We start from the raw sequence: 24,556 nt of genomic DNA on the forward strand, positions 1-24,556 counted from the left end.
TTACACTATTAAACATCTGTCCATCCCTTTATCCATTCAATAATTCATCTTGTTTTTCACACATTTCAAAGTAAACTACACACAAAACATGTCTTAGCAATTTAAGTATCTTTTCCAACCACAGTAGTATTAAATTAAAAATCAATAGTAGAAAAAAACTGAAAAATTCACAAATATGTGGAAATTAAACAACACACTCCTGAACAGCCAAAGAGACAAAGAAGAAACAAAAAAGAAATTTAAAAACATCTTAAATAGAAACAGAAGCAAATACACACGAACAGTTATGAGATACACCAAAAGCACCTCTAAGAGGGAACTTTATAACAATATATACCTACATTAAGAAAAAACAAAAGATCGCAAATGAACAATCTAATTTTACACCTCAAGGAACTAGAAAAAGAAAAAACGAAACCTACAACTAGCAAAAAGAAGGAAACAGCAAATATCAGCAGAAATAAATGAAATGGAAACCAGAGAAATGATAGAAAAGGTCAAATAAAACTAAGAGCTGTTTTTTTCAACAAGATAAATAAGTAGAAATGTATAGGTTGAATCAATAATTACATTTATTGTATATATTGAACCATACTTGTATTCCAAGGGAAAATCTCACTTGATCACAGTGCATGATCCTTTTAATGCACTGTCGAAATTCATTTTGCCAATATTTTGTTGAGAATTTTTAAATTTATATTTATCTAGTACTTTGACCTGTTGTTGTTCAGCCACTCAGTTGTGTTGGACTTTTTGTGACCCTATGGACTGCAGCATGCCAGGCTTCCCTGTTCTTCACTGTCTCCCAAAGTTTGCTCAAACTCACGTCCAATGAGTCAGTGATCCCATCCAACCGTCTCATTCTCTGTCACCCCCTTCTCCTCTCACCCTCAATCTTTCCCAGCATCAGGGTCTTTTCCATTTAGTTGGCTTGTAGTTTTTTTTACTGTAATGTCTTTATCTGGCTTTGGTATCTGGTCTTGTAAAATAAGTTTGACAGTGTTCCATCCTCTTCAATTTTTTGTAAGAGTTTGAGAAGGATCAACATTAACACTTCTTTAGACATTTGGTAGAATTCACCAGTGAAACCATCTGATCTTGGGCTTTCCTTTGTTGGGAGGTTTCTAATTGTGGATGCTCAATATCACTAATAATCAGGGAAATGCAAATCATGTAAACTATTAAATACAGGATGGATAAATAATAAAGTCCTACTGTACAGCAGAGGGAAATATATTCATCATTCTGTGATAAACTATGATGGAAAAAATATGAAAAAGAATATGTGTATAACTGAGTCATTTTACTATACAGCAGTAATTAAATATGACATAAATCAACTATACCTCAATAATTTTTTTTTAAACACAATGAGATATCTTTTCACACCTGTTAGAATGGCTGTCATTACAAATACATGAGACAACAAGCGTTGGTGAGGATGCAGGAAAATTGAAACCCTTATGAACTACAAGTGAGAATGTAAAATGGTGCAGCCACTATAGAAAACAGTATGGCAGTTTCTGAAAACACAATGACCCCAAGAGCTATGGGAAGAGGTGAAAGCAGTTCTAAGAGGGAAGTTTATAGCAATACAAATTTACCTCAAGAAATGAGAAAAACATCAAATAAACAACCTTACCTTACACCTAAGCAAACAAAAAAGCTCAAAACCCACCAAAGTTGGTAGAAGGAAAGAAACTATAAAGAGTAGAAATAAATGAAATAGAAACGAAGGAAACAATAGCAAAGATCAATAAAACTAAAAGCTGGTTCTTTGAGAAGATAAACAAAATTGGCAAATCATTAGCCAGACTTATCAAGAGAAAAAGGAAGACTCAAATCAATAAAATTAAAAGTGAAAAAGAAGTTACAATTGACAATGCAGAAATAGAAAGGGTCATAAGAGACTACTACAAGCAACTCTATGCCAGTAATAGACAAATTCTTAGAAAAGTACAACCTTCCAAAACTGAACCAGGAAGAAAGAGAAATCACAAACAAACCAATCACAAGCACTGAAATCGAAACTGTGATCAAAAATCTTCCAACAAACAACAGCCCAGGGTCAAATGGCTTCACAGCTCAATTCTATCAAACATTTAAAGAAGAGCTAACACCTATCCTTCTCATTCTTCCAAAAAAATTGCAGAGGGAGGAAAACTCGAAACTCATTCTATGAGGCCACAATCACCCTGACACCAAAACCAGATAAAGATATCACATAAAAAGAAAGTTACAGGCTAATATCACTGATGAACATAGATGCAAAAATCCTGAACAAAATACTAGCAAACAAATCTGACAACACATTAAAAGGATCATACACCATGATCAAGTGGGATTTATCCCAGGGGTACAAGACTTCTTCAGTATATGCAAATCAATCAAAGCGATACACCATATTAGTACTATCTAATTATTAAAGTATAATTAATATTAATATATCTAATATCTAATATATCTTAAATATAATCACATATATCCTTAAAAGAAAGTCAAAGGGAGATTTTGCTACAGACAACCTCAACAGAGAAAGATATTTGAAGATGCTACTCTATGGATGAAAGATGGAGAAAGGGACCATTAGCCAAGGAACACAGTGAGAAAAGGCAAGCAATTAACCCTCTCCCTCACCCCCCAAAGGCTCTAGAGGGAGCGCAGCCCTACTAACACCTTGGTTTCAGCCCACTGAAACCAATGTCAGGCTTCTGGCCTCCAGAACGGAAGAGAGTACATTTTTGTTGTTTTAAGCCACCAAGTCTGTGATCAGTTTTTACAGCAGCAACAGGAAAACAAGGGGAGTTATAAGGGAAGGGTGTGATCTGACTTGAATTTTGGAATGATTGCCTCACTCTACTCTCTACTTTGAGAAAGGATTAGGGAAGGAAACAGAGACAAAGGGATCAATTGAGAGGCCTGTCCCAGGGAAGCAGGCAGAGGGGATGGAGTAACAGGGTCCAATGAGTTTAAAGAGAAAAAAGTCACGCTCCATCAGTAAAAAGATTTGGAAAGGGCCAGCTTCCCACATTACACCAGGCTGCTGGGTAGCCAGGCACAGTCATAAACACGGCTGTGAGGAATATGCGCCGAGTTTGAGGCAGGTCATGGAACCCTATGATGCTGATGACAGGAAGTCCTGCCAGGCCTGTGCCCCAGGAAGGAGACAGTGTGGAGCTCCCAGGGAGGGGATCCTGGCTCTGCTGAGGGGAGGGAGGTCAGGAGAGTGGCAAGGTCACCAAGGAGAGAGTAGGGAGGATTAAAGGGGCAGGGCCAAGGGCAGGGATCCAATGAACCCGGTAGGTTAGGCATAGGCAGGAAAAAAAGAGTCCCTAGAAGAGGAGGAAAAAGAGGAGACACAGTATCTTGGAAACCAAGAGGAGTCCATGATCAGCAGAGCCAGGAGCTGGTGGTGGGAACCCAAGGAATAGAAACCAAGAGCAGTCTCTGATTTACCTCATAAGGTCATGAGGGACCTCAGCCAGAGCCAGTTGCAAAGTTTAGATAGAGTGGAAATCAGATTAGTGGTGCCTGTCCATTGACAGACCTCATCCTGAACATTCAAGTCTTTCTCCAGCCAGGGAAATCTTATCCTATACTAGCTTTGATTGCTGCTTCTCTTACTTCCACTCTTGGTTTATCTTCTGCAAGGTCTTTCTTCTCTCTCCAGCATTATTCAGCTCAGTTCAGTTGCTCAGTCATGTCTGACTCTTGCAACCCCATGGACTGCAGCACATCAGGCTTCCCTGTCCATCACCAGCTCCCAGAGCTTGCTCAAACTCATGTAGCTGATGTCATCCAACCATCTCATCCTCGATCGTTCCCTTCTCCTCCTGCCTTCAATCCTTCCCAGCACCAGTGTCTTTTCCAGTGAGTCAGTTTTTTGCATCAGGTAGCCAAAGTATTGGAACTTCAGCATCAGTCTTTCCAATGAACACTCAGGATTGATTTCCTTTAGGGTTGACTGGTTTGATCTTGCAGTCCAAGGGACTCTCAAGAGTCTTCTCCAACACCACAGCTCAAAAGCATTAATTCTTTGATGTTCAGCTTTCTTTATGGTCCAGCTCTCACATCCATACATACTTTTTTACTTACCAGGTTGATAAAAATCATCAAGTAGTCTGAAGGCCCAAATGTGGGAACTCTATTTAAAGTTCAGTCACTCTCTCCCTAGTAAGTGATTTCACCAAGGCCATCACTATAAATCTGACCTAGGCTTCTGATGTGGCACAGTGATAAAGAATTCGCCTGGTATATCAATGCAGGAGATGCAAGAGATGTGGGTTAGATCCCTGAGTAGGAAATGTCAACCTGCTGCAATATTCTTGTCTGGAAAATTCCATGGAAAGAGGAGCCTGGCTGGCTACAGTCCATGGGGTCACAACTGAGCACACACATAGATTCGTTTGGCCCAATCTTTGCCTCCAGCCTGACTTCTCCCCACCTGTTTTTTTTTAATTTTGTGTTTTTTTTTTACTTTTACATTTCTTGGATTAGGAATGTTAGGAAAATACTTACACAGTCTACCATATTGTTGAGCTGTAATTACAGATAACTGATTCTGGGACCCAAGCCCTCCTTTGTCTGTCTCAAGGATAACATCTGCATCTGTCTTCATAAACTTTCCAACCATCACCACAAATCACTGGCTACCTCCAGCCAGCAGAAGAGGGAAGAAAAAGCTAGCTAAATTTACCTACACTTTAAGGCAAATACAGTAACAGAGCAAACAAAAGGCCGGAATTTAGAGTTCAGTCCAATCTTCCTTAAACAGAATATTGCTTCTCACACAAGGAAGAGTCAGAGGAAGATGGTTGATGGGGCTGGGATATGGATTCAACTGGACACTTTTGCCAAGGATGCCCACCAGTATCTACAGTCTTGAAGAGAGAAATCTGCTCAGCTAGCTAGTTACAATTCTTCTGCCTTCTCTGTTAACAAGAATTTATGAAGTCCTTCTGGACTCCAAAATGCCTTGTAAGGATCATTTCCATGCATCACTTCCACATTGCCTTGAGAATACAGAACAACCCTTCACCACCTCTTGGAAGAGGGGAAAGTAAGAGAGAGGGGGGGAAGGGGGCTTCCCACATCAGCCAACATCTAAGGCACAGAAGTGAAACAGCTCACTGAGTCCCATACAGAGAAAGGAGAAGAGAGAAAGCATGTGACAGGAATGAAAGGGCAGATTTGACACAAATAATCTTTGAAGTTTAAAACACATTTAAACCTACTGAACCCCCCTGTGAACATGACCACTTAGCCCTCAAGAATTCTAAATCAGTACAACTTCTCTTTAGAAAAATGTTAAAAGCTGGAATGCATGCATGTGTGTGTACTAATTGGTAAGCGACTCTTTGCAACTCTATGAACTGTAGCCTGCCAGGCTCCTCTGTCCATAATATTCTACAGGCAAGAACACTGAAGTGGGTTGCAGTGCCCTCCTTCAGAAGATATTTCCAACCCAGGGATCAAACCCACATCTCTTATGTCTCCTGCATTGGCAGGCAGGTTCTTTACCACTAGCACCACCTGGGAAGCTCCATTAACTATAAAGCACATCTGCTAAAATGTCTAGAGACGTGAATACTGTTGGGCTTGCCGAGTCAGGACATGAGCCTCCTAGTCACCTAGACACACTGGAGACTTGTTGAGGCCACTAACCAATCAGTCCTCTCTTCTGGCACCACTTCATGCCCTAGCAGAATGTTCTGGGTTCTACTCAGTTCCATTAAATGCCTGCATGATGCCATGCAGCTTGTCAGCAGAATCTAGTACTTCTCACATGAAGACCCTTCCTGCCTGCTCCCAGGACAACTTGAGGACACAATCTTCCCTAAGATCCAAGAAAATGTCTTGACAAAGCAAAGGTTCCTAAGCTATTAAAGATGAGAGTGAAGTAAGCCAGAAAGATAAAGAACATTACAGCATACTAACACATATATATGGAATTTAGAAAGATGGTAATGATAACCCTATATGCAAAACAGAAAAAGAGACACAGATGTACAGAACAGACTTTTGGACTCTGTGGGAGAAGGCGAGGGTGGGATGTTTCGAGAGAACAGCGAAACATTATCTATATTATCTATAGTGAAACAGATCACCAGCCCAGGTTGGATGCATGAGACAAGTGCTCGGGCCTGGTGTACTGGGAAGACCTAGAGGGACTGGGTAGAGAGGGAGGTCAGAGGGGGGATCGGGATGGGGAATACATGTAAATCCATGGCTGATTCATGTCAATGTATGACAAGACCCACTGCGGTATTGTAAAGTGATTAGCCTCCAACTAATAAAAATAAATGAAAAAATAAATAAAGATGATGACATCCCAGCTACAGAGAAGTTTTGGTGCCTGCTTTTCATGCTCTGTGAGGGTACTCTTTCTTCTCAGACCCAAGGAAACTCACACATTCCCTAAACCCTGCCAAAACTTACCTCCCCCTACAAATTTCTCCCACTATCCCTGGGTAGTGTTGAGGGGACGGCACCCACACCTCAGCCTGTCCTTCATCACAGCACTTACCACCACAAAAAACCACTAACTTAGTGTTTCTTTCTTCTCCTGGGCCTAGAAGTTTCTCTCTTTGGGCCCCAGATCCCACACTGTGTCTCTCTCCTGAAAATATTCTCATTCTCATTATTAATTATTTAGAAACAATGGATTCAACAGTCAGCCCTAGGAAAGCTAACCTGCTATTTTATGTCAGGGAATTCCTAGAGGCAGAGGATTCTTGTGCACATGAGTTATTGAGGAAGTGACTTCAGGAGAAGCCTGTAAGGAAGTGAGGGAAGCAAGACTGGGCTTGGGAAGGAACTGGAGCCCAGCCACAGCCTGATCCCGTGGGAGCTCTAGGGTGTGAACAACTTCATGGAACTGTCCCACCCTAAGAGAGGCAGACCAGGCCTTTGTATCAGGCACGAGTCAGTCATTGGCTGAGAGTCATCCCTGGGAGCGGGGGGTGAGCGCCAAGGCATTTCTCTGAAGAGCAGTTCTCAAGACTAGGCAGCAACTGAGACCTGTCAACAGTCCACACTTACAACATGAGGTAGATAAAGGGGATTCGGTGGATACCAGCAGCGACCACCACACATGCCCCATGTGAGGGCTTGAAACAGCTCCTGGCTCTGTCACTTTCTTCCACCCACTCTCAAGCTGGGAGGAAACAGCTGCCCACCCAGCAACACTGGGTGCAATGCAAGGCTGAGCTGTAGAAATGGGGACCGATGCCTGAGCTCTGGACCGGTAAAAACCCTGTAGTTACCCTGTAGCTGTTGCACAAAGGACTTTTTCCTTTCTCTTTTCACAGACTCCCCACTCACAGGTGTTTCCAGACTCCCCAAGAATAAACGAGGGGCTATCCAGGCCCTTGAAATTAACTAGCTCAGCTTCCTATAAGAAGAGAAAGCATTAAATCCTTAGGAAGTTTGAGGAGGTAGAAAAGGCATTCAAAGCTGTCTTAAAAGAAGAGCTTTAAAGAACAGCTGTCTGTTCTTGGTTCTTGGTTCCTCCAGATTCCTGTGCCCTCATTCCCTTTCTGTCAGGGAGCTCAGAGGATACACTGAAGTTAATCTGGTTTCAGAGCATTGCCAGGAGGTTGGCTAATCCCTACAAAGCTTCTGATTAAGCCTAGAAACTAAGTGTCTCTCATCTTATTGATCAACTGGAAAGTCCCAGCAGGCAAATAAAGAACAGAAACAGGGGAAACCCCTGGCAGGAAAGCCCAGAGTGAGATGAAGAACCTCTTCAGTGGTTTCTTTGCTTCTTTGTTTTCTGTCTTCCTGTTTGCACAACCAGAGTCAGGCCCCACATCCTGACTCCCACCTCAGCTCCCAGGGTAGGATGGGGCGTGAGGGAACAACAGCCAATTTATAGGACCCAGGCAGTCCCAGTCTCTAAGAAGACATAATGAGAAGAAAGAGACAGGCTGGGAAAGGTGAGGGCTCATTCCACAAAACATTCCCAGTGGGGCAAACCCCATAGTGCTATGCCCTGATCAGTGAGAAGGATATGCACTTGGCAAGGCCTCAACTGAAACCAAGGTGGAAAGGGGTAACAGTTGACCTCAAGACACACAACATCTCAGAGGTTCTAACTCTGGGTGCTCATTAGACTCTCTTGGAGTGGGAGTGGGGTACGTTGGTGTGTGCTGTTGTGTCCAACTCTTGGAGACTCCCTTGACTATAGCCCACCAGACTCCTCTGCCCATGGAATTTTCCAGGCAAGAATACTAGAGTGGGTTGCCATTTCCTACTCCAAGGGATCTTCCTGATCTAGGTATCAATCGCATCTCCTGCGTTTCCTGCCTTCGCAGGCAGATTCCTTACTACTGCACCACCTGCGAAGCCAAGGGAGTCGGGCAGGAGGGTTGATTTGAAATTCCTGATGTTGAGGCTGCAACTCTGACCAATTTCTTCAGACCCTCCAGGAAGAGGTGCAGGCATGAGCATTTTTAAAACCTCCCCACGTCGTGCCAATGTACAACCACGGCTGAGAGCCACCATGAAATATGAAGGAGATAGAGCTATGTAAACTGAGGACACCCCGAAACGCATCTCAAAGTAGTCTTTCAAGAATGGAAGGAACAGAATTTTCTAAAAACCAATGAGTTGTCTTTTGCACCCCCCTCCGATTACTAAACTTCAAAGGGGAGAGAGGACAGCATAGAGTATCCCCAAGAATGAGAACAGATGCACAGAGCAGATGCAAGGGGCCCCATCCAGCAAACCAGGGCACCACACCACAGAAACCAGGAAGTCAGCTACAGGCACCAGATGCAAATGAAACACTAACTGGAGGCCTGCAGCTTCCCCTTTTGAGGCCTCTCTCTACCTCTTTTCTGAACCCTGCTCTGCCCTGCCCTCTGGGGACAATCTGGAGCACCAGGGTTGGAGGAGAAAGCTCTCTGACATGGTGCTTTATATTAGAGCGTTGAACACAGCTTCATCAGGTCTCCAGAGGGACTCCACTTTATAACCAAGCAGTGAAAGAGGAAATAATGCTGTCCCCTCTGCACTTCAGCTCGCTAGGATGGGAGCGGGAAGAAGTATCAATGGCAAACAGGAAACCCCAGTCCTGTAGCACCACACGAGGAAGGAGACTTGAGCTATGGCCTGGGGCCCTGCCAAGATCTAGAGATTACAAGAGATGCCGCTTGAGCCTGTCCTAGACAATGGTAAAATCTGGGCTGCCTAGGAAGGAACAGCATACTTTCCCTTCCACTGCTTTTCTCAATAAAAGGTCCACTTTCTGGCCAAACCCACTGGCCCCCTCCATTCCTTTCCCACCCCTGGTGTCCAGGCCCCCAGGGAACCACCTACTGGGCTCCCAGTCACTCTGCTCAGGAAAAGAGCACTAAACAGCACAAAAGGGAGAGATAAGGTCAAGTGTACTGGGTATATGTACTCCATTTCCTCAGCTTTATTGTGCCTGCGAACACAAAGCTTTGCCTCTCTGCACCCCAAAAAGATGTTCTAGGTTAGAGAAAAGTGAGAGGGGAAGGTATAAAGTTAGTGCAAAATTAACTGCAGTTTTTGCATTGTTGAAATTTGCTGTTTGATCCTGGAATTCGTTCTTAAATAAATGTGGTTATGCGGCATCATTTTAAGGCATATTTCTCGTTGTTGTTGTTTGCAAATGACTTACTACTTGCTGTTTATTTTATATTTATTTTAGATCATGGAAATGACATTAGACAAAAAGCAAATTTGAGCAATTTTCTTATTAACTTGTGACATCAACAACACATTTGGCCTGGGAACTCCTAACAAACAGTGTGGTGCTGGTTCAGTAAGTTTTGTAAAGGAGATGAGAGCCTTGAAGATGAGGAATGTAGTGGCTGGCCATCAGAAGTTGTCAACGACCAACTGAGAGCCATCATTGAAACTTAAAACCACATGAGAAGTTGCTGAAGAACTCAGCATTGACTATTCTATGGTCATTCGACATTTGAAGCAAACTGGAAAGGTGAAAAAGCCTAATAAGTGGGTGCCTCATAAGCTGACTGCAAATAAAAAAGTTGTCTCTTTAAAGTGTCATCTTCTCTTATTCTATGCAACAACAAATCATTTCTCAATCGGATTGTGGCGTGTGACGAAAAGGTGATGACTAGCTCAGTGGCTGGACTGAGAAGATGCTCCAAACCACTTCCCAAAGCCAACCTTGCACCAAAAAAAGGTCATGATCACTGTTTGGTGGTCTGTTGCCAGTCTGATCCACTCTAGCTTTCTGAATCCCGGCAAAACTGCAACATCTGAGAAGTACGCTCAGCAAATCAATGATATACACCAAAAATTGCAGTGCCTGCAGCTGGCATTGGTCAACAGAAAGGGCCCAATTCCTCTCCACCACAACATCCGAATTCATGTCGCACAACCAACGCTTCAAAGGTTGAACAAATCGGGCTGTGAAGTTTTGCCTCATCTGCCATATTCACGTGACTTCTTGCCAACTCATGGACAGAGGAGCCTGGCAGACTACAGTCCATGGGGTCACAAAGAGACACATGACTGAGGGACTTTCACTTCACTTCAGTTCACTCACCAACAAACTACCACTTCTTCAAGCATCTCGACCACTTTTTTGCAGGGAAAATACTTCCACAACCAGCAGAATACAGAAAATGATTTCCAAGAGTTTGTGGAATCCCGAAGCAGGGATTTTTAAGCTACAGGAATAAACAAACTTATTTCTCATTGGCAAAAATGTGACTGCAATGGTACCTATTTTGGTTAATAAAGATGTGTTTGAACCTAGTTATAATGATTTAAATTTAAAAATTTATAGTCCAAAACCACAAAAACATTTCCACCAACCTAAATAACCGGGAAGAGGTTGGTGTGTTCTGCTTGAGGAGGGATGGCACTTTTATGCAGAGGCAGGCAGCAAAAAAGAAGACTAGCAAAGGAAGCCCTGATCACCTATTTTCCTCACAAACAGTGAACAGAACAATCACAACAATATTACTATGCTAATAATAAAACAACAAATGTGAATAATAGATGACTAACAGAAATGCAAGCTTACTACAGGCTAGCTATTATCTGTTTTGACTCATTTAATCTCCATAACAACCCCATGTAGAAAGAAATCTTAATAGTCTCGCTTTGCAGATGAAGCAATTGAAGCACAAAGAAGTTAAGTATTAATAACTTGTCCAAAGACACACAGTCAGGAAGAGAGAGAGCTGGAGTTCAAACTCAAGACTGTCTGATGCAAAACAGAACTTATATTTGCTACACAAATATTGGCTACACAGCTGCCTTGCGGTGAAGAAGTTTTCAGCTAAAAATCACCCAAACTGGCCATATTCTAGAGAAATAGATATCAGAATCCTCCAGAGGGCTCATTAAATACAGATTCCTTTTCTCCCATCATCCCAATTTCTGATTCAACACTTCTGGAGTGGAGTCTGAGAAGGTGCATCCCTAACAAGCTTCCAAGTGTTGCTGGTGCTGCTGGTAATAAGACTCTAAAAGCTTTCTCCTATTCCTTAAAAGAACTCTTGATTTTTATCACTTTAAAGATGAGGAAACAGAAGGTTAGGTGACTTGTCCCAGGTCACAGAGCTGACATGAAAACAGTGCCGCTTCTCCGGTGCCTTAGCTAAGCAGTGGGCATGAGGGTCTCCAAGTAGGACAGGCAGCTGGAGGCTGGCTTCAGCTGCTGGCCACAGAATGCCCCAGAGTCCTGGGGAAGACAGGTGAGTCAGTGACTGGCCTGGCAGACAACCTGCAGGAAAAGCAGACCCTACAGGGGATAGAGATCCCACCCAGAGACCTGGGTACTTGCAATGTCACAGGGCCATGAATGCCCAGACATATCTCACCCTCTGTCTACAGAAGAAGCTATTCCTCACACTCATGGGCCCCACAAACTGCCTGCTCCTCCTTCTGGAAAAAGCCTGGGGGGTCTAACAACAGGTCCAAGGCCCCTGCTGACAGGCAACCTCACTCCTATCCCCGGAGAAGCCTCTGTCTGGTACACCTGCCAGATGAGTACATGAGATTCAGCAGGTGGTCAAGTGGGCTCCCTTATGCCAGCAGCATGGTCTGCAAAAAACCCAGCTCCTTCCGCTGACAGCTTGGGCATTGATCCTTCTTGCTCAGGCCTTTTGCACACTGGTCTGAATACTTCAGTGTGCCTTTGGAAGCTCTGAGGAAATGGTCTGTTTTCTGCTCAGAAGACCTGTCTCCTACTCCCATGCTAGTAGGCAGGTGGCCAGGTGAGTGACCTGTAAACAAACAATCACCCCCCTAAACAATCATCTCATGGGCCCAGATGAGCAACTACTTGTTTATAGGGAAGTCTCATCTACATCCACAAGTTTTTTACTTTCTGTATGGATATTTAGAAGGAAACCCAAAGACCCTTAGCCTCACGTCAAATGGAGTGGGAATTGGAGTGGGACCAAAAAGACATAAAGAAAGCAAAAACTCCATACAGAAAAGACTATATGTGTGTGAATGTGTAGGTGTAGATGTGTGAGGAAATGTATAGGTGTAAATGTGTAAGAGAGTATGCATGTGTAAATGTGAAAGTATCAGTGTGAGGGAGAGTGTAAGTAAGTGTGCAAATGAATGTGTGTAGGTAGGGGTGTATGAGAGAGTGTGTGGAGAGAGAGGGAGTGTATGTGTGTGCGCCCGTGTGTGTGTGTGTGTAAAGAACTTTGACTATAACTCAGAGAACCCACAAGACCTAGAAAGAAAACTTCCAATATCTACAGGCCCCCAGGGAAGGGCCTAGTCACCTCTTCCTCCCTAAAGCAGCACCTCCACCACCTTCACCCAAAGGGATCCTGCTAAGATGTGTCCCCTCACAGGATAAAACTCAACAAAGTGCAAAATTCCATATAACTGACTTGGCATGAGGAAAGAATGGGAAGTTGGTGGAGGCAAATAAGACTAAACATTCCTTGACCTGCATTTCTCAAAACCAAGGGTTATTTTATGGGGTATTTAAAGTCCTACCTTCCGAAGGGCAAATTAAGCTCTCCTCCAGCCCAATGATTACAAGATTTAATTGGAGCCCTGTCTCACAGGGAGGGCCCAAGACCTGTGTCATTCCTCGTGCTCCAAGCCTCCACTTGCCATCAGATCGGCAGGGACTGCTGGCTTATCCAGGCCAAGCTGGGAGGCTGCCGCCAATGCCCCACTTCCTACAAGCACAGGTTTCTCTCTGGCCACACTTCCTGTTTACTGAGTGCTTCTCTGAGACTCATCTCTGACCTCATATCCCCTTCCTAAGGATACCCCAGCGGTCCTTCCCTTTTTTGGTGCTACTGACTGAGACTCTGAGCTTTGTGTGCAGAGATCTTAGGGTTTCCCCTCCTTGCGTTCGCAGAGTCAGGATAGGAAATGCAAAAGTCTAAAGTGCTGGCTTCCTTTACCCCCAGGTATGGGCGGGTTCCATGCCCTTGGAAGGGCAAGCAAGGAAGGGTCCAGCACGTACTGAGCCTCCCCCTGGGGGCAGCCGTGGTGCAGCATCTTATATCCACCCTTTCTTAACCTTGTTAACACCCTGCAATATGTACAGGCAGGGAAATTCAGCCTCACACAGCAGATCTTGGACCCAGAAGAGACAGCTCATTCAGGGGTTTCCAGAACATTTCCAGGAGGCTCAGGGGGAAGTTTTCCACAAAACCACACTCACACTCTCCTCCTCCTGTCCTTCAACCAGCTGACTAACCCTAAAGAAAAATCAGCACCATGAAAAACAGAACTTCTCAAAATGGTCTTCAAAGGCCATTTCTGTAAAGTCTTTTCACTTCCCCCTCACTGTCTGGGATTCAAAGAGCAGCTGAGCAGAGAAAAAACAGGCAGAGCCAGGTAAAATAATTTCCAGAGAGCACAGTACGTACATCTGTCCCTCCCAGACCTACATTTTCTCAGCAACTTGCTGGAGGGCGGGCAGTTTCCTCTGAGAGCTTGATTAATGAGGAACTTAAAGCATTTTCCATAGAACAAGGCATCCCACAGCAAAGCCACTTGACCTACTCCCTTGACCCCTGAATACAGCCACGCAACTTAGTATCCAGGTTCTGGCTACTGAAGCTTCCTGATCTCTTCTCACCTCAGAACAGACTGAAACATACATACATACCACCTCCTCTGCCTCCACTCCTCTGCACCATGTCCCTGATTATCCTGTCAAATACACAACCCACCATACACACAAGAGAGCAATCCTTGGCCCAGATGTCTATAAAAGCTTGCACGGAGCTTTAGGAAGAGGGCACTGATTATCTGAGGCCACTACCCATCTCCCAGAGTACTTAGGATCTCATGGACTCCACCAGTTAAGGTCTCTGCATCCCAGGCAGGCCGACCCTGCCTGCGGACAAAGCATTCAGCAGCCGCCACAGGTGCCATGGTGGGTATTTAGTAAGTTGAGTTGAGCTACAGGATCTGGAATACACAAAGGATGCTTCGAATAGAAAGGCTGAGGCTCTCATTCTCACTGTTTAAGGAAGATGGTCTCAACAATCCAACTTCCATCTGGTGTGGACCTTACTCACTATAGGATAGCTGTTAGGTTTAAGGCACAGTAAACCCCATGCACACTCTCAATCCCACCACCACACACAAAAAACCCTGGGATGTGATGACTCAGCAGTAGAGGCCTAGGGCCCAAGGCCCAGCTGCTAGCAACCCAAGTCCCAAATGTGATGAGTTCTGATGCCCACTGGCTGTCCACCTTTGTTCTGCTCGGCTGAGATGGAGGTCAGACCCTGACCCCCATCCCAGGTGATGGCAGCGGAAGCAACAAGGATGGCCAGGTCCTTGTGGCCCAGTCTGAAATGAAAATGTGAGAGACCAAATACCATAATTCTCTCCAGGGCTTCCTTGTTCCTTTTTTTCTTTTATACAAGTAAAATGGATTTTTTTTAAATTTTAAAGATATAGAAAAGCAAAAAGATTAAGATCAACAAAAGGACAATTATGGTACAGTTGCACTTTTATAGAAAACCTAGAGTAGGCAAACTCATGAAGATGTTAATAGAAGATACGAGCAGCTGGAGTGAGGGGAATGAATGGAGAGTTAGTGTTCAATGGGTACAGAGTCTCTGTTTGGAAAAGTTCTGGAAATGAATAGTGGCTGTGGTCATAAAACACAGTGAATGCAATCAATGCTACTGCTATGGTCTGAATGTTTGTGTCCTCTCCCAATTCATATGCTGAAATCCTATGATGGCATTAGGAGTGGGGTGGGGGGGAATAAATGAAAAAAAAGGGAGTGGGGGTGGGGGGGGGGGGCTTTGGGAGGTAAATTAGGTCACAAAGGTAGAGCCATGAATGGGATTAAAGGAGACCCACAGCTGCTTCTGCCACAGGAGGGTACAATGATAAGTCTGTGATCTGGAAGAGGACCCTCACCTGACCATGTTCACAGTCTGATCTGACTCCCAGCTTCCAGAACTGTGAGCAGTAAGTTTCTGTTGTTTATAAGTCACTCAGTCTGTGGCATTTGTTATACAGTATAGCTCAAATGGACTAAGACCGAATTGTACAATCTTCCAAAAGTCCACCACTCAGTGGAATCATTATCACTATTAACATTTTTCCATATACCCTTTCAGAGGCAAATATAAATGGACCTTACAAAACCAGCACATTGCTTGGAAATGGCAATTGAAGGAAATGGCAACCCACTTCAGTATTATTGCCTGAGGAATCCCATGGACAGAGGAGCCTGGTGGGCTACAGTCCATGGAGTCGTTGAGGAGTTGGACACAACTGAATGACTGAACAATAACAACAGCACAATGTTTGGTAACCTACTCTTTACAAATGTATATTTTCCCATGGTAACAGATACATATCTGTATCCTAAATATTTTATAATCACATCGTATTTTAATGTAGAGATACACCATGATTAACAAATTTACTATTTGGGGGCATTTAGTCTCCATTTTTTGTTTTATTATTGTAAACAATGTTTCACAGGACATTGCACATGCACATATTTTTCTGCATGTGTCCAATTATATCCTTAGGATAAGAATTTCTCTGGGTGGAATTGCTGAGTCAGGGGCTCCCTCAGGAGGATTATCAAACAGAGCATTATGAGTAAAACCCAACCAGGAATGCTGAATTCTGTCATATAGAAGTCTCTTCCTCCACATGGGCTTTTCCTGGATTTCATGTGGGTGTCTACAACTTTGCAAGTGGTTCAGGAAAGGACATATCATTTCCATATCCTCTTTACTCACTCCCCAGTCCTCCTGTGGGGAAACATCATGCCTAGGTCATTAAGTGAAACTAGCACACAAGGAAGGCAAAATTTACTGAGATAGTTCTACTGAAACCTCTTGTGCCAGCAGGAAAGACTATAGTAAAATTCTAGGATGGCCCAATCCTGGGTGCCCCATGGTGGATAACCTATGTGTAGACACATGAAAGGTTTTCTTTCGTTAAAGGTTTTTTTTGTATGGACAGAGGAAAATGCAATGGACTCTTGTTGAGGAGACCAAGGATTAGAAGGGACCTGTGGAATCATCTAATCTCTAGCCTCGGAGGTGAGGAAATCAAGGCCCCCCCAAAACTCATAGCATAAACACTTCAATAATCTTTAACTGAACCCTATAAGTGTCTCATACACAGTGATTCAGCCAGTTTAGGGCACAGTTGAACATACCCTAAATTTTGACACCTAGAACAATTCTTTTTTAAAAAATATTTTTGGCCATGCTGCACGGCTAGTGGGATCTTAGTTCCCCAAACAAGGATCCAAGCCACAACCCCTGCAGTGGAAGCACTAGAAATGTGAAGTCTTAACCACTGGACTGCCACGGAAGTTCTGACACCTACTGTAATTCTTATCCTCCTCACTTGTGTACAAAATCGGAAATTAAGACACTGATCACATCCCAGTCCAGTCAAGGCCAGGCGTGTGCTGGAGCTGGCTCCTACTGGCTCACAAACCTCTCGCTCCAAGGCATAATTCTTCATGGTCCACCTCCACCACAATAACCATTCCAAAATCCATCATAGCCTCACCTGTACTATTCAAAGAGCCAGCAAACATTTGCCTGGATGCTCGCTGTGTCAGAGCATGTATCACAGTGAGACAGTTATCATTTCCATCATTCAGTTGGGGAAACTGAGACTCAGAGACTTTTTTTTTCTTCTCACTTTTTATTAACTCAACCATATTTAAAAGGAATCCAAGATGTCAAAAGCATTTTGCAGGATGCTACTGAAGCATCAATCAAGGACTCAGCTCTCAAACTGCACAAGGTGAGAGAGAGACAACAATGAAACAAGGAAGAAAGGGATGGGCAAAATGTGAATGAGAATGCAAAAGATGGGGCTATACTCCTGTGGGACACAGTCAGGGAACAATTCCTGGATGGAGTGACATTGGAAGTAGCTTGAAATGTGGCCCCAAGCTTTTCAGGTCCTATTGGGTGGGAGGAGTCTTCCACTTTTTATCAGAACCAAGGTTTATCTTTATTTTTTCCATTATGGTTTATTACAGGATATTGAATATAGTTCCCTGTGTTGTACAATGTGACCTTGTTGTTTATCCATTCTACATATAATAGTTTTCATCTGCTGGTCCCAAACTCCTAATCCAGCCCTCTCCTGCACTCCTCCCCTTTGGCGAGATCTATTCTCTATGAGGATGCAAAGACTTAAAATGACTTTTAACTACAAACTAAAGACTTAGGTTGGTTCCCCCAGAGGTTGACCATAGGACAAGGATCCAAATGCAAGTGGAAAGGGAGTGGGAAAGTGAAAGGGGGAAGGGAAGGCAGCCAGTGACGGGAGTCAGTTATTCCTATAAGCAACTGTGAAATGGTCTTACTAAGCAACTCTGAAAGACAGCATAACCATTCTCCCATTCTTGTTTCTACTTGAGCTTAGTCTCTGGTACTGAAAGACAGCATAATATATGCCCCAAAGCTGCCCCAACAGAGAGGTGAGGGAGCTGGAGCATTTATACACTTGCTCCCAACAGTAATAGTTGAGGTTAAGGGAACACAGAATGGATGCTGACAGCATCTATTCCATTACCCAATATTATGCAGCTAGAAAATCTGAAAGCCATTCAAACTCCAAATCCATTTCATTATAGAAAGGAGTAGTTAAACTAACACTATGGGCAAATTGCCATGCTGGTAGAAGTAAATGTAATTGCCAAATGACTTTGGTTTAACATATCCAAGGAAATAAAATGTATCTTTTTGCTAATTTTTATCAATATAAGGATTAGGAAAAGGCATTCTAAGTCACTTTGCTCATCCCACAAGAATTAACCAAATGCCCGTTCCCTGCCTCTTCTTCAGTGAGAGGTTGCCTTCTCTAGCTCAGTCACAGCCGCCTTGGGTAGGAATTCTATATCCTTGAGCAGCTGCATCAACCTCTGATTACAGGCTCCAGAGTCTACCATCCAAGGGATGATTAAAAATGACCTCCTGGCCACCTAGCCAATGGAATCTGGAGGATGTTCCTGTTTACAGTGCTCTGCTTCCCCTCTGCCTCCTGCTCCATCCCCTCCCCCACCACATCCTCCATAGGAACCCACAAATAGTCAAACAAATGAAGCCAGCAATCATGGGCCTGTGGTAGCTAACCCAGCCTTAAGGATTTATTTAAAATTCTTCTGGAGAGGCAGGGAGTGTTTAAATAGCACGGTGTGTCACTGGGATAAATAATTGGACCATATTGTGATGAGCAGTGGGATGAGCGAGGAGGTGCAGAAAAGGACCACTGCCCTAGTTTTATAAACGCTATAAACTGCAACTATGGCTTGAAGACAGACTGGATGTCTTATTCCATCCCCCAAAACACTGCTGAGACTTTCCCAGTTTCTCACTCTGGGCAGAGGAAAAGGAACATGGACAAATCCTGAGACTGCTCTTGGGATCATCCAGTTTCCCCAAGCTCTCCAAGGGATTCTCTGATAATCTCGTCCCACCTCTGCATGAACCCCAGAGAAGTGGACTCTGGAGCAGAGTGAAACCACTCTCAGGGAGGTGGGGATGGTGCCAGCTACAAATATTAGCAGGGGCAGATACTGCGCAGGCCCTGGCCTGCTTGCCCAGGTGCAGAGGGCATATTACCTTCCCCTGGACAAGGATGTGACTAGGGGCTCCAGGTCCCCCGGCCTTCTCTCAACCAGGTCTCCCAAAGGTGTCCTCATCATTCTAAACAGATTTCACCAGCATAAAAACAGGGACAGAGGAACATGGGGTATGTTTAGGTTGCATGTCAAAGATCCACTCAGTACTCCACTTCTGCTCTCCCTTCTTCTGGAGGAGCAGGATTCACCTTCCAGCTTTCCTAGCACAGGGAATCCTGAATTGAACCAGCGTACACTCCCAGGTGTCTCCAACTCCTTGCCCCAGGGCAAGAACTACCCTCTTTCCAAAGCTACCCTGCCTCTCTGAGCTCAGCCATCCTTTGAGGCCCTCTTCCATCCCCGAGGCCCACTGCATTGCTGCAGCTCCCAGGCATCGGGCTGACCTGTTCAGAGGAGAAAGCTCAGTGGCTGCCCACACTCACGGCCTTACTCCAGAGTCTCTGATCCCAAACAGGCACCTCGCAGGCTGACTTCAATTTTAGCCCCTGAAACACTGAATTTGGACACAAGTTTAAAACAAAACAACAAAAACAAACAAAAAACCCAAACAAAACCTCTTCTCAAACAACGTAATATAGTTTAGCCACAAGAGGTTTAATTCTTCAGACCACCTGAAGAAAAAGTTTCCAGTAAGTAAATGTAGACTGATGAATAAAATAAATCCAACCCCAGATTCTTCAACCAGATGCTCTGGAAAGAAGGCCCCTGGTTCTGTTTCACAGCTGTTCAAAAGAATCATTGTTTCTAATTCTTTCTTCCCATTGTACCAAGATCAGTTGTGACAGGAATTGTTATTTGTCAGCTCATTGGTGCCTACATTCATTCATTACATGTAACCTACATACTATGAACTTGGCCAGCTCTAGACAAACTCTGTTCTCTGGGAGAACAAGCTCTAGGGATCCAGACTCCACACACCTGGGAATAAAGTGCATGGCAGTGCTCAGAAGCCTGGCCCTCAGCTTCTTCTGTCACTGAGGGGCAGAGGTGCAGTGAACAACTCAGGACCCAAGGAGCGCCCCAGGATAAAACGGAGCCTCATGTCTCCCTGTCAGGCCACTGTGAGTCTCTCGGTCCCGAGGGCTCTCCCAGCTTAGGGACTGAGGGCAATGCAGGCACTCAAAATGCAGAGGCGGCCAGAGTCGGCCCAAGGCACTTGCCTCTTCAGTGAGAGAGGACGCAGAGCCGAGGTTCTCAACGACCTCAGGCTCTGGAGGCAGGCCAAGAGCCGGCAAAGGGGAAGTGCAAGGAGGACCCAGGGCCCCAGCGCGTCCAACGCCCTTCTGAAGGCCAAGGGAGGCTCAGGCGCTGTTGGTTGGAACTCGCCTCCAGGGAACCCTCGGTTCAGTCGGGAAGAAGAGAACCGGGTTAGGATCGGACACCACCACCCACCCAACGCCCAGGGGCTTTCGGGGCCTGACATCCCTGCACCTGCCCGCCCGGCAACTTCTCGCCAGGGAGTCCCGGGGGAACCCCGGAATAAGGTGGGGTTCGGGGGGAGGGCTTCCTGCCGCCGCCCTTGGCGCGGAGAGAAGGAAGAACCCCCCGGAGAATCGAAGGGGAAGGACGAGCCTGGACCACAACTTTGTTCCTCAGAATGCAGACTGGCCGGGGTTCCACGCCTACGCGGCCCCAGCGGAGTCTGCACGCCCTGGAACCCCCAGCGTCTGGGAAAGGAGGGAGGAGAACAGGCGCTGAGGGACTGAGGGGTTGACACGGAAGAAGCAGGGGACACTACGAGAAAACTTTCAGCGAGGGGAGAGAGGACCGCCCCGTGCACCACACCTCGCGCCCCGCAACTTGCTCCGGGAGCCTTGCTCCCAGCCGCCCGCGCCCCGCGCCTTGCCTGCGTCCGGAACCGGCTGCATCTCGCGCGCGCTGCGGGGACCGTGGAATTGGAAAGTAGGGGGGCGGGGTGGCCACGGAGCTCGTTCAGCAGTCGGCGGGCCAGGCTCCCTAGCAGCTCGGCAGAGCTTGCAGCAGCCGCGCAGTTGGGGGTCGGGCGCCCCGCCCCCCTCGCTCCCCCTCCGCCCTTCCTCGTCCTTTCTCCCGCCCCTCTGTCTTTATCTGCCTCTATCGGATCTGACCGCCCTCCCTTACTCTTTTCTCTAGCTCTCCAGCTCTCCCTCCACCCTGCTTCCCTAGCCTTTCTTCTTCCCCCTCCTCTCGCGGCCCCCCGCCCCCTGGGGGCGGGGCTTCTCCCCTCCCTCCCAGACAAAGCTGTGGCTGCGCGTCGCCTGCTTCCCTCCTGCGAGTCGGGGCTCAGGCTGCCGGCGCCTCTTCCGGCCTGGGGTGGAGGGGTAGAAGTAAGAGGGTGGGGAGAACGAGCTGGCTCACTTACCGCATTCTCCAAAACCCCCGAAAGGGATGTCGTCTTAGCCCTTGGCTCGCTCTGGACGGTGATAGCCACTCCCAGAGATCAGTCACTCTGCCCCGCGAAGCCCACGTCGAGCGCCCTGGATTCCCCAAGTAGAGAATATGGGTTGTTTTTTCTAACACCTGCTTATTCCAGAAGGGGTTTGAGCTGAGCAAGGCCCCTTGGACTTCGCGGGCTTTCGCGGGCTGGCAGACATGACAGCAATATGGAGGCCAAGTTTCTTTGTCCTCCTCTCACCTCCTCCTCTTAGCCATCCCTGAGCCTCCATGGCCTCACTGTGTACAAGGATCCCTAGGGCACCCCAGATGAGGGGCACCTTATCTGTTCCCTCCTTCTTATCGCAGTTCTCCCCCAGCCCCACATACATACCATGGGCTTCCTGCAATGCAGGAGACCTAGGTTCTATCCCTGGGTCTAGAAGATCCCCTGGAGAAGGGAATGGCAACCCACTCCAGTATTCTCGCCTGGAGAATTCCGTGGACAAAGGAACCTGACAGGCTACAGTCCATAGGGTCGCAGAGTCAGAGACGATTGAGCGACTAACATACATACTCCAGCCCTGTAGAGTTGATCTACAGGCCTTTCGGTGTCAGAGACTAAGGGTTAAACTATACCTCGGGGTACAGCTGGGTCAGCTCATCCCTCCTGGAAGACAGACACTCTTTATAAATTCATTGTTTGGTGCATGGAATGTGTTTCCCTTAGAAACAATGTTATAAATGGTGATCTGCTTCCCAGGCTGGCCACAAAAGTCTTTTGAATTCAAAATGCAGCAGAAGGTTAGTGGTGAAAACTCTGTCAGCTACCCTAGAACAAGGAGACCACTGATCAACTTTTTATATAGGAAAAAAATCTTCTGATTCCTTCCCAGTGAGCTGTAAAACACAAAGCTCAATCATTAATCCCCCCTCCCACCACAAACTTTGGAGTTAATTCTCAGTAAGCTTCTTTGCTTTGCAGGTAATAGGAGCACCTTCAGGGAAATGTATTATGAGGACATGAGGATTTCCCTCCAACATTAAGGTCAGAATTACAGGGAGAGCTCCGTACGAAGCAAATATAGAACTTGAAGGGCTTCCAGTAACCCAGAAAGTCTTCTCTGAGGAGCCAACTCTTCTCTTTCATCGTAGACTGGCCTTCCCTGCACCCCAGACATATGCCAAAGAGTGGCCATCACTTCCATCACTGGGGCTTAATGCTCCTGTTGAAGAAAGCAGCCAGATAGTTTTTCATGTTTTCTTGCAAACTTCTACCCCCAGGAAGCACATGACCTCAAAGAAGCAGCAGAAAAGTATTTCTAGAACCATCCTTCAGTAGAAATACAATGCATGCCCACAGATGCAATTTAAAACTTTATAGTCACATTAAAAATAGTAAAAAAACAAAAAAGTGAAATAAAAAAATAGTAAAAAAAAGTAAAAAAAATTTTAATAATATATTTTATATAACCGAACATAACCAAAATATTACTATTTAAATATGTAGACAATATAAAGGCAGTTATTCATAAAATATTTTACATTCTATTTTTGTACTAAGGTTGAAATCAGGTGTGTATTTACACTTCAGTTCAGTCGCTCAGTCGTATCCGACTCTTTGCGACCCCTTGAACTGCAGCACTCCAGGCCTCCCTGTCCATGACCAACTCCCAGAGTTCACCCAAACTCATGTCCATTGAGTTGGTGATGCCATCCAACCATCTCATCCTCTGTCATCCCCTTCTCCTCCTGTCCTCAATCTTTCCCAGCATCAGGGTCTTTTCAGAAACTCTCAATTTGAGCATTAAATTTTGAAATAAAAATTTAAAAATACTTGATCTGTATTAAGGTTTTATGAAACTTTCACTTGAAAAAAGTATATTCACATGTACCCAAGTTGTTCCAACATGCTTAAAATTTCCCATAATTGAATTATCAGTTTTTAAATTTGTTTTAATTAATTAAGCTTACATAAACTTAATATTCAGTTCCACTAGTTACATTTCAAGTGCATAATAGTGACATGTGGTTAGTAGCTACCATATTGGGACTGCACAAGTTTAAAGAGCAAGGAGGTCACTGAGGAGCTTGGAGTCTCAAAGCTGGTTTCCCTTTTCTCTTTAGCGAAACAGTGACAGAAGTATCAAGCATGGTCAGAGAAAATGATTTTCACCATTGTTCTATGGTCCCCTGTAACATCTCAAGAGGCAGACTTTGTCTACCAAGATCAGAGTTCTACTTTGTGCCTGGGAAGAAAAGCAGGAGATGCAGAGAAGTCAGGAGGCCCAAAGCCTACTCTTCAATTGCAGTGTTTTCTGGGGAAGGAAAGAAGAAGTAGGGGATATAGACACTAGGAAATGCTACAACTTCTTTGTGATTTCAACCAGAGTGAGAAGATATGTTGATGGACCAAAGGGAGTTCTGGGGATAAAATAGAGGAGATCACTGCACTGGCTGCCTCCTTCTTTCTCCAAGGTTCTCAGACACTGTCCTGGGGGTGGAGGGGAGCCTTATTAAAGTCAACTTGGTGGATTGTTTATGTTACCCAAAGGGAGGGCCTTGGTTTAGCTTTCTGGGGTCACCCACAGTTCCTGCATGGCATGGACCTGATGTAGAGTTCTCACCTGCCCCCAAGGACCAGGGGCCTTAGAAGAAAGCTAAATGGTGAACCATGCTCTTCTGTAGCATCTATCTTAGTTTGAGCTTCCTCAAGCAGAATGTGAGGGAAGAACTTGGGTGCAAGTCATATACTTAGGAGTAGATCTCAGAAAGCAGTAGTGTGAGGCAAAAAAGGAGAAAAAGTTAATACTGTATACACAACTGGTCCTCCATTCCTTTGGGGCCTCTAAGCAACTCTGTAAAACGCACCTCAGCATTGTTCTCTCTGAAGGTCAGGGAGCTGGAAATTTATCCACTGACTCTTATTCCACAACAGTTGAGGATTATTCCCAAGAAAGTTTACTTCTTCTTACTTCCTGGTTGTGTGAATATCTTTGACCTCAAGGAAACATCTGCTCTAAGACCTAACTTGGAGAGGGCAAGTTGACCCTGGAGCTGATGGGGACTCAGAGGGACCATTGGTGAGGGCTGAGTTAAGGTTAGAGAAGACAG

At 45.2% G+C, this 24,556-nt stretch overlaps 1 protein-coding gene across 5 annotated transcripts in view; it reads right to left on the bottom strand.

Moving 5' to 3' along the window:
• The window catches only part of RASSF2 (Ras association domain family member 2), a 53,635-nt gene extending 32,489 nt beyond the window's left edge, over window positions 1-21,146 (bottom strand). For 2 of the 5 annotated variants that reach the window (XM_070472293.1, XM_020883692.2), the window contains exon 1: window positions 20,937-21,146. The gene's annotated coding sequence lies outside the window, so the exon portion shown is untranslated. Of the gene's footprint in view, window positions 1-12,969; window positions 13,188-20,936 lie in introns of those variants that run through there. The other 3 variants (XM_070472292.1, XM_020883693.2, XM_070472291.1) reach the window with 2 other exon arrangements.
• Between the last annotated feature and the right edge of the window lie 3,410 nt (window positions 21,147-24,556).

The sequence above is a fragment of the Odocoileus virginianus genome, chromosome 9 (assembly GCF_023699985.2).
Source record: "Odocoileus virginianus isolate 20LAN1187 ecotype Illinois chromosome 9, Ovbor_1.2, whole genome shotgun sequence".
Classification (NCBI taxonomy): Eukaryota; Metazoa; Chordata; class Mammalia; order Artiodactyla; family Cervidae; genus Odocoileus; species Odocoileus virginianus.